Raw genomic sequence first — 11,566 nt, 5'->3', positions numbered from 1 at the left:
TAGATAGACTTCTAGATAGATAGATGTCTAAATAGATAGATAGATGTCCAGATAGATGGATAGATAGATGTCTAGAAAGATAGATGTCCAGATAGATGGATGGGTGCGGCTTATAATCAGGTGCGCTCTATAGTCCGGAATTTACGGTAATTCCCAACACCATCAAACTAAAGGTGACTTAACACGTCCGATATATTTGTCCTGGAATGTCACTATTAATTCAATTGTTGACATGTCAGAAGACGGAGTATTCTTGCAGAAGGTTATCATTCTCCGGCATGGATTCCAGGCATGTCCCATCTGAGCCATTTATTAACAAGCACGGATAAAAGCAAGTCCCGCCCCCGAGGGAGATGTCCACTCACAAGATACTCGATTAAATGGAATTGTATAAAAGGATAAATCACGAGTCGTGTGGTTTCCACAGCTCTACAGGCACGGACATCTGTGATAAAACATTCATTAAATCAAATGGCTCGCTCGGTGTCTATCCATCACGTCGTTGCTGATGTCCACCCGCGGGGTGAAGTGTGATTGCATTTTTTCATGCTAACTGGCTCCTTCGGTCAGCTTGCTCTCACCTTCCATACCTGGGTCCAATGTTCTCTGTAATTTTCCAGGGGTCTGAGCGTCCACACAAAGTCGGTGAGCAACGCTTGAAACAACAGTGAGCCACCATAATCCCAAGTGTGGCAAGATAATTAATTATCAAACATCTCCAAAACTTGACATCAAGTTACATTTTGCTGAGTTTCCGGCAATGCAAAATTACTTTTCTCTTTTGAATGAATTGACTCATGTACTATTGCAAAGGTTGTACGGCCTACAAACGTCGTTTGTTCTTACAATTCTTTCACAAGATATCCATTTCTTTTCATTTCCTGATATATTTTGTCGCATAATATTAACATTTTTGAGGGCTTATTTAGTCGGTTGTAAGATACAGAACTGTACTTATTCACATTTTTTAGTGGAAGTACAATGTTGGCAACAAGATTCACTTGATATAATTGGAAATTATTTGAATGCAACGCAAACTTTTTCTTCTTTTTTCGGTGTTTTTTTTCTACTTTTTTTTTAATTCCTTTAAAAAAATCTTATTGTGTTTATTTTTTCCGAGCTGTTACTTTTTTCTTTTTGTTCTCTTTTTACTTTTTACCTACATTTCTTTCTTTTATTTTTTTCCTACGTTTTTTTCTAAATTTTTCCTTCTTTTTTCTCTTCCTTTTGTTTCTTTTTTTCTCAGCTTTTCACTACTTTTGCATTTTGGTATTTTTTTCTTTTTTGTTCTATTCCCCCATTCCCCTAAGTCATGTTGTGCATAATTTTACTTAATATTTGGTCATGTTGGGATTAAAGAAGCAAAAACAACTTGAAGAGCCGTTAGGACCCGAAAGAGCCGGTTCCTTTTTAGTGAGCCGAGCCGAAGTAGCCGGTTCTTGACATAATCTACTAACTTTACTCAACTTCGTTCGACTTCAAAATACCGCATTTAGGACGCAACGTCAGGGGAACCCGTGTATTTTTACCTTCATGCACTGTAACTTTGACTTAAGTCGCTTCTTAATGAGTCATTTTGAGCCCTCATTTTTGTGCTCTGGCTAGATTTTCTCGTGCGCTGAGAATGTGCGAGCAGTGCGCAATTGCGCACCGCGCAGTTTGGGGGGTTACACTGCCTGGGTCTCATCCGAAGCCCTGACAAAGCACCACACAGGTCGGGATTTTGACATATGTGTGAAAACAAATACCCTCTGTGTTAGACAAGCTCTGGATAACAACCTTACATTTCTTCAAGATAACCTTTATTGGCTCACTGAGGGGACCTGGCAAACATTAACCCAAACCTACATAAATTGACACCTTAATCATTCCCCAAATCAATAAGCTTAATCTAAACAAAACTACCCCGGTAAGCCCTGCCACTCAACTTGACCACAACCTAAAAATGCAATTCTAACCTAACAACCTCAACCCATTTATTATCAACCCCCTCAAAAAATCATGACCCTACCTACCCTATCATTAATTTACTTATCCTAACCATAGACATCAACCTTCCCCGAACCCTGTTTTGGTGGTGATGGACCAGTGTAGGAGAGGCAGAAACTAGAAGCAAGGATCCTCAAGAAGTGGGATTGTATTTAATAACTAAAGAAGGTACCAAGTAGCAAACAAAATTGTGTTCACTAAACAAGGAAATGTCTCAACTCATTAGCTGCACCGCTTATCCTCAGTAGGGTCGCGGGGGTGCTGGAGCCTATCCCAGAAATCATCGGGCAGTGGGCAGGGGGACACCCCGAACTGGTTGCCAGCCAATCGCAGGGCACACAGGGACAGACAACTCGCTCGCTCATTCACACCTAGGGACAATTTGGACCGGCCAATCCACCTGAAATGCATGTCTTTGGAATGTGGGAGGAAACCGGAGTGCCAGGAGGAAACCCACGCAAGCACGGGGAGAACATACAAATTCCACACAGGAAGTCTGGAGCTGGATTTGAAATGTTAGAGCTATATGTTATAGAACCTCTCTGTTGGCAGAATTACTCAGATGAAATCACTCATTAAGTTTTAAAATCTCCCTGGCGATGGAGCCAGCACTGCCGAGCACCCATCTCATCTCATCTCATCAGCCGTACCGCTTATCCTCATAAGGGTCGCGGGGGGCCTGGAGCCCATCCCAGCCATCTCCGGGCAGTGGGCAGGGGACACCCTGAACTGGTTGCCAGCCAATCGCAGGGCACACAGGGACAGACAACTCATTCGCTCATTCACACCTATGGACAATTTGGACCGGCCAATTCACCTGAAATGCATGTTTTTGGAACGTGGGAGGAAACCGGAGTGCCCGGAGGAAACCCACGCGAGCACGGGGAGAACATACAAACTCCGCACAGGAAGTCTGGAGCTGGATTTGAACCCACGACAGGTTCCCATGACATGAACTGTGCCGCTCAAGCGCTAACCACTGCGCCGCCGTGCTGCCCTGCCGAGCACCCATCTTGCCTAAATCTCTCGACAGAACTGAACTACCTCCGGTCAGGAGGTGTGGTTTATTTGAATTGACACATAAACATGGAAAGGAACCCACATGAGCGCGACTTCACAATAAAAAGATATAAGATTGAAAAACGTATAAAAGATCAAATTAGACTGATGTTTGAAACGTGACTATATGTGTGTGTGTGTGTGAGAGATTGTTTATATATTTAGGAATCTAAAAACAGGTTAATTTCATTGCATTGAATTCTGAGAAATGCACATATCTCAAAACAGCCAACTTTACAGAACCCACACAGGAGGTTCCCAAGACCTTAGAACTATGCCGCACACGCGCTAACCACTGCGCCGCCGTGCTGCCCAACAAGGAAATGTCTAAGCTAGAAACAAAGACCAAAACCGGAACTGGAAAATACATGGAGCAGAGGAACAAAGAATGACAAGGCAGAAGAACCACAAATGACCTGAACAAATTTACTGATCAATACGTCATTTGGAAGGGTTCAGGATAATTGGGCACAGGTGTGTGATAATGGGACACACCTGTGCCCAGTTCAAACCCCAGGTGGGGCATTCCGGTGGTAGGAGGCTAGTCAGACCTTACACACAACATCTAAATCTAACCTCCCAAACATAACCCTTACTGTCCAACATAAAAAAGCTTCTCAGTCCAACCTTAACAAACTAAAGGCTAGTTCGCAAGATTTGAAAGTCGAACTTCCCCTAACCCTGTTAAGTTTTGGTGGTAATGGACCAGTGTAGGAGAGGCAGAAACTAGAAGCAAGGATCCTCAAGAAGTGGGATTGTATTTAAAGACTAAAGAAGGTACCAAGTAGCAAACAAAAAAGTGTTCACTAAACAAGGAAATGTCCAAATTAGAAACTGAAGTTATGTACTATTTTATACACTGTTTTATCTGACGTAAAGTCAAATATACTTGTTTTAAAATCTGACTTCTGTGTTTGAGGGCAAACTGTGAGAGAAGGTTTGTCATAAACCGCACTTTGCCTTGGAATGTGCCTTTTCTCCCATAACAATGACTTATCACCTCACCTAGAGTGGGGAAGTATGTCCCTGGCACGTCCTATCACTCCTAGTCCCATTCTTTAATCATGGTTGGGAAGTTTGCATCGACGACCGAGGACCAATCAGCCAGCGGCTTGGTCGTGGGGCGTGAACGTTTCGTCGCCGTGTGTCATAGGAGTGGGCAACCCTGGAAGCCCCCGTCGTCTCCGGCACACGATTGTAATTGGCAAGGAAGAAAGATCCGATGTGTTCAACTCTTTGATTCGGTAAATAAATTAATATGTGGACTACACTCGGCTCAATAACTTCTCCGGCTTCTGGACATGCTCCAACTGTAAGGGATTACACAAGACATGTGAAGTGTCTTTGGAGTCAGATTTCAGTATGATAAAACCTGACAAAACAAAGACCAAAACCGGAACTGGAAAATACATGGAGCAAAGGAACAGAGAATGACAAGGCTTCTGCTTACCACAGTTTCCTCAACATTCCAGATCCTCTTTAATTCCTCTTTCTACTACAAATGAAAAATTCAGGATAATTGGGCACAGGTGTGTGATCATTGGACACACCTGTGCCAAGATCAAACCCCGGGTGGGGCCATCTGGTGGTAGGAGGTATGTCTGACCCTAACACACCACTTCTAAATCCAACCTCACAAACATAACCCTTACTGTCCAACATAAAAAAACTTTATCTCAGCCAACTGTCATGAACCAGAACGGACTCTCGGATCCAATAGCGTTAGTTTCAAAAGTGTTTTTATTTGAAAGAGTTGTTGGAGCTGGCTTGGGACGCGCTTGTCGGTCTTCAGCCTCTTCGGGCGGAATGGCAGCTCCGTGACAGGTGGACGGAAGGAACAGCTTAGCGGGTAAGTCGATGGCCAGGGCGGGAGAGTAGGTCGCAAAACGTGGAACGAAAACAGGTCAAAAACGGAAGGCAGGCATGAATCATGCAAGAGGAGTCGTGGGTACCTTGTAGTCTGGAGAAACACTCAGGGATACAAAGAGTACACTCGGACGTCCATCTCTGGACGCAGACCGCTTAAGTGGAGAACGTCAGCCAATCAGGAAGTGCGCTCCAGCGCGCCAAACGATTGCCCCAGGTGACTTCACTTAGGCAATCACGACACCAACCTTAACAAACTAAAGTCTGGTTCACAAGAATTGAAAACTGTCGATTAACTCTGTGGTGCTACATGTGAGGAAAAAATCACAGGTATAACAGTTGTAAGCACAGAGTGTGGTGTGCTTCCAAAGGGCACAATTCAAACATTAAACAAGTCTTCAGAAACCACCCGGCATAATGCATGATTCCTGATTAAAAACAATCTCCTGTAAAATATTCAAATAAAAACACATATGAAAAGGCAGTTCCAAAACAAACATTGGATGTAGGCAAATTTCCACCGGCTGCTGCTAATACTCTTACGGAAAACACGCCTAAACCGGACATTCCAACATGTTTAATATTCCAATTGTGAAGTCCTAAATGCCCTCCGGAACTTGGGCCTGATCACAGTACACTGGGTAGAATATTCAGCTATAATTGTTTTTTCAAGGTTTGGATGATTTATGCATTCTTAAGTTCATCAGGAGGAGCCAAAATCCTTCTGATTCTCCTCCTGTAAGAACCTAGTTTAACCCTGACCCTGTAATGCCCCACTAAACCTCCAAAGCCAAATGCTAATCCACTAACGTGTGTCATGATGACTGATTAATTTCACCTGTGCCCGCTCGTTTGGCGCCAGCCGCTGCTGGCTTCCTGATTGGTTCCCCGTCCTGCTTAAGCTCCGTTCCGTCACTAGCCTGTTGACAGTCCGTCAGCGAACCTCTGTTTCTACAAGTCAAGCATTTTGACTCTGACTCCTGTCAGTCCCGCTTTTTCACCCGTTCTCCACCCGTCATTCCCCCAAAAAATAATAATAACTACTTTTTTTTTTTTTAATTATTATTTTTTTAGACCCGGTTAATGGGAACCAAAACCACCCGCTAAAAGTGAAAATCTGCGAAGTAGCGGCGCCCCTTCCAAAAAAAAAAAAATATATATATATATCATCACATTATCTGCACTGCTTATCCTTATTGGAGCCCATCCCAGCCATGTCCGGGCAGTGGGCAGGGGACACCCTGAACTGGTTGCCAGCCAATCGCAGCTGCAAATCACATTAGTTCTCGCAGCTAGCTGCGTTCTTCATCGACGCACGAGCCGAGTGATCCACCGCTAAGAGTCGTACAGCTGGGCGATTTAACGTCCGCCCGGGACGATCGGAGACAAATTCAACACAGGGTTTTTACTTGCGCCGCACCGCGGGTGCCGTTCGGTCGCTCCCGCGAGGGAGCCCCTAACCCACGGCGCGGGTACTTTCGGGCGCGACACCGACACAGTTACGGGGGTCACGCGCACGTTCGCTGCCTTTCGTCCGCCACCTTTCGTCCGCCGCCTTTCGCCCGCCGCCTTTCGCCCGCCGCCTTTCGCATGCCGCCTTTCGCCCGCCGCCTTTCGCCCGCCGCGCGCGGACGGTTGCCTGTCGTTGCGCCGTGTTACTGGGGTCGTCGGACGAGTGGGCTCCCCCCAGTTACGGGGGTAACCCGATCGCGCCCGCCGCCATTTCTTGCCGAACCCCCGCCGCTGACCTTTTTTTTTTTATTAAATTGTTTGTTTTTTTACCATTACAGACCGCGAAGCTCTGAAGCCGCGAACGTCGAACCGAAGCGAGGTCCCACTGTAATTGCTTTGTTGTCTTCCTTTGTATAGGGACACCACCTGAGGTGCTCCATCCTACCCTCTCATCCTTCTGATAGCATCACTATAGTGGCAGCATACTTTTTCATAAGTGTCCATTTACATCAGTGTGTGTGTTACGGGAAAGCCATTAGATCTTAATGGGAAAAATGACGCGAGGGAGGCTTTTTGGGGCCATTTAGCTTTGGATCGATAATATGACGCGTTGGGAAATCTTCACATCTTATTTTAGGATTACGTTCCATCAATTTGTTGCCTTCTGCCCCTGGCAGATGCTAAAATGCTGCATGGGTTGCAGCAGGCCATCGCTGGGGGGGAGAGAGGGTGTCTATTAGGGCATTGATCAGGGACTCACTTTGCTTGAGATTATAAACAGATTGACTCAGGGACGACAACGGATAATTGAAAGACAAGAAAGGTTTGCGGTAATTACTTAAGTGCAAAATGAGGTAGGCCCGTTTTTTTTTACCAATGTCAGGTTTTGCAGTGGTGGACCCAAATGCGGAGAATCCTGAGGCAGGTGTGCTCAACCAGGGATGGTTTATGAACAAAAACCAGGAACAAACAAACAAATCAACAGGGTTGGGTAGGGTTACTTTAACTGGATTACTTTCAATTACTTTTGGATTACTCCAATGCCAAATATGCTAATAAAAGACAAAAGAAACTAAATATGAATAAAATGATGACTCACAACACGTGGTAAGCTTTCTCTCCTGGCTTTGATCTCCGGCAAAACTAACATAAAAAGCAACAGAAACAAAATGAAAATAAATCCAGACAGCTTGCCGACATCATTTTTGCCGTTCCATATGTTCCGTTACTCCCCAAGCCTGCACAAAATTGAGTCATTTTATTCATATTTAGTTTCTTTTGTCTTTTATTAGCATATTTTGTATTGGAGTAATCCAAAAGTAATTGAAAGTAATCCAGTTAGAGTAACCCTTCCAAACCCTGCAAATCAGTGTCCAAAGTGTCCAAACTGTTGTGATATATCTATCAAAATGTACCGTTTACCAAATTGTTCGAATTAGTTATCTGACGCCATTAACCAAACACGACCTAAATTCATCCAACAATTATGCACGCTCGTTTTTTGAGAGAGAAATGACCAGGAAGTCGGCAATTCCACACGGGGCGGATGTTTATTATTCCTAACAGCAGATCTAAGTGTATTTCACAAAAGACAGCCCCCATCCGAGTTGCCCGGAATCATTTATACATTTCAATAAACAAAGCAAAGACATCCTATTATTCCCCTATTTCGCTATGTGTCATCTGCAGCTAACTTTAGCTTTCTCTTATTGGTTATCTTCTCCCCGCATGATGGCTTGTCGGCTCCTCCCATGGGCGCACCAAGGCAGTTGTTTTGTGCCCAACAATCTCTGGTCGTCCCGCGTCAGCACACCCAGGTCTCCTGTTATCAGACGTGTCCTAGACAAAACCTCCCCACTTATGCATTCCACACAGCCTGCCCCGACCTTTTATTGTACATTGAATTTAAACAAAGTCAGTAAATATTTTTATTACATTAAACTCAATTCATGTATCAATCGTATAAAATCCTTCATAGTCAAATGTATAAAATCCTTTAAAACCAAAAAACTGAAACCCAAACCTGACATGAGAACAGAAGAAGGATGGAAGTAGCATGGAAATATGAATGACCCAACCAAGTATGGTGTCCAAACAGTACTAAAGTATGATTATGGACAGGTGTGTGGAGATTTGACACACCTGTGCCCAGTTCAAAACCTGGTCTGGGCCCCCTGGGGGAAGGTAGTGCACCAGATCATGTCATTAACTCCCCTTCATGGGCTGGATGCTAAACGGACCAAAGAAAAAAAAAAAAAAAAAAAAATTGAGGCTGCATCAAACGGACCTGGAGTCTGGACCCTGATATCAAAACGGACGGTTTTGCAGTGGTGGACCCAAATGCGAAGAAGTCGAAACCAGGCGTGCTTAACAAAGGTTGGTTTATGAAAAAAACAGGAACAAACAAACAAAAACAAACCAGGTCTTAAAAAAACTTTCAACAAACTAAAACTAGTGACAAAATAGACAGGAACAATACCGGACAGGAAACACAAGCAGTAAACCGGACAGAGTCAAAACACAAGTCTTGCGGGTGCAGAGGTTTGATGACGGACTGACAAAGGGTGAGTGAGAGCACTGAGCTCAAATAGGATGGAAGCCAATCAGTCAACGAGCCGCAGCTGGCACCAAACAGACGGGGCAAATTGGCAACCATGACACCTTGCACTAATACACATTTGATAGTGCACAGATAAATGTGGCATGCACCTGTCCTCTTCAGCACAACCTGTAGGGGATGATGAAACTTCTTAGGACAATGCCATACAAACTTATGCCTGCTGCAGTTAATTACAAGGACAAAGCGAAGCCATCAGATAGGAGTGTCGGTGTCATTTTTACGCAGACTTGTTAAGAAATGAATTGAAATGAAATTATCTGCATTTATATAGCAGTGTGCTTCACATTTCCCAATAGCGGCCGTGCAGCCATGTAAGGCGCTAACCTGCTTATTGGGGGCATTAGGGGTTCAGTGTCTTACCCAAGGACACTTCGATATGTAACACGGAGGAGCCGGGATTCGAACTGCGATCTCTTGATCCCAAGACGAGCACTCTACCTCCTGAGCCACTGCCGCCCCTACGAAACATGGCAGCAATTTCAAGCATATAAAGAAGAAGAAGAATAGAATAGAATTTACTTTTATTGTCATTCTTTGTAACCATGCACACAGAACGAAATGTCGATACACCTGACCCATACAGGTAAACTGTAGCCGATGCAGCCACAGCCAAACAGGGCGCCGCCATTTTGGACCCAACTGCTGTGTTGGGAGTCATTAGGTGACCAAACCCCCCAATTCCAACCCTTAATGCCGAGCGCCAAGCTGTTGTAAGTCTTAGGTATGACTCGGCCGAGGCTTGAACCAGCGACCTCCCAGTCTCGGAGCGGGCACGAAACCATCTAGGCTACCGAGCTGTACAAAAAAAGCACTTCACCCAAAATTCGAGCATGTTCCAATCCTTGAAAACACAAATTAAATTCAAGGATTTTGAACAAGGCAGCACGGCGGGGAAGTGGTTAGCGCGTGTGCGGCACAGTTCATGTCTTGGGAACCTCCTGCGTGGGTTCAAATCCAGCTCCAGACTTCCTGTGCGGAGTTTGTATGTTCTCCCCGTGCTTGCGTGGGTTTTCTCCGGGCACTCCGGTTTCCTCCCACATTCCAAAAACATGCATTTCAGGTGAATTGGCCGGTCCAAATTGTCCCTAGGTGCGAATGAGCGAGCGAGTTGTCTGTCCCTGTGTGCCCTGCGATTGGCTGGCAACCAGTTCAGGGGGTCCCCTGCCCACTGCCCGATGATTGCTGGGATGGGCTCCAGCGACCCTACTGAGGATAAGCGGTGTAGCTAATGAGATGAGATGAGATTTTCAACAATTTCAAGCACCCATACGAACCCTTTTGTCGCAAAAGCCACATTGACCATCCCTAACCAGAAAAATGGGAATGTATTCTTTATCAAGCATCTGTCAAGATCTTAACGTCTTTTACCCTCTCCTCCACCTACTGCCCCAGCCCCTGCTGAGCCCCTCTGATGTGCCCCCCCCCTCCCTACCACCTTCTTCCACCTTTCCAGCCCATCACAGATGTGACGGGAATGGGAATGCAAGACCCTGCGCTCCCCCCGCCCTCCCTCCATTTCCCCATCCATACCTGACTGCTTGCCTCCAAGGACACAGACAAAGACATCCTCCTGATAACGGGAGCCATTCTGCCGCCTGTCTGCCCGTTGGCTGTTTGCGCCTCATTGAACGGCCGTCACCGCCGGCACAGATGTTTCGGCGCCGAAAAACCCAGTCCTTGTAGTTTCTACCGACAAATGCAGATTGTTGGGCTGCATTGAATTTGACTGATGAATTATGAGCAAATTATAAACTCATCTCATCTCGTTAGCTGCACCGCTTATCCTCAGTAGAGTCGCTGGAGCACATCCCAGCAATCATCGGGCAGTGGGCAGAGGACACCCTGAACTGGTTGCCAGCCAATCGCAGGGCACACAGGGACAAACAACTCGCTCGCTCATTCACACCTAGGGACAATTTGGACCGGCCAATCCACGTGAAATGCATTTGGAATGTGGGAGGAAACCGGAGTCCCCGGAGGAAACCCACGCAAGCACGGGGAGAACATACAAACTCCGCACAGGAAGTCCGGTAGCTGGATTTGAACCCACACAGGAGGTTCCCAAGAGCTTAGAACTGTGCCGCACACGCGCTAACCACTGCGCCAAATTATAAACTATCCATTTTTATTAAAAATGTCGATTTTCTGTTAATGAGCCAGGAGGAGATTCAAATGTGAAAATATTTTGTCCTCCACACGACATTTAAAATGGTATTAACCCTCTTACAACCAAGGGGCGCCCGCGCCCCCCTTTTACAAGCACTATTTGAATTAATGAAACTCCGCGACTGATAGTAAAGTGAAAATTAAATCGTTCTTGGATAAAAAAAAGATGGGCTTTGCAGTTATATATATATATATATGTATATAATTATATTCAGTTTAAGTAGTTCTCAAACAATCACAAATTGGCAGCAACTTTTCACAACGGTGTCTCACAAGCATCCACGTGAGGCCACAGACCAATCACAGGCAAGGAATGACACGGACAGGGCATAATATGTAATGCATTTTGTAAAGCTATAATAAAAAAAAGATTCAAAAGGATTTGAGGATTACTTTATTAGTTTGGGTTGTCAA

At 45.2% G+C, this 11,566-nt stretch overlaps 1 pseudogene; it reads right to left on the bottom strand.

Annotated features, from left to right (window-relative positions):
• Window positions 1-6,112: 6,112 nt before the first annotated feature.
• On the bottom strand, window positions 6,113-6,258 carry LOC148366691 (5.8S ribosomal RNA; annotated as a pseudogene).
• Window positions 6,259-11,566: the final 5,308 nt, after the last annotated feature.

Source organism: Urocampus carinirostris, chromosome 4 (genome assembly GCF_059441175.1).
Source record: "Urocampus carinirostris isolate Australia breed hairy pipefish chromosome 4, RoL_Ucar_1.0, whole genome shotgun sequence".
NCBI lineage: Eukaryota > Metazoa > Chordata > Actinopteri > Syngnathiformes > Syngnathidae > Urocampus > Urocampus carinirostris.
Note: the sequence above shows the minus strand (reverse complement) of the source record. Positions and strands in the feature narration are given on the sequence as shown.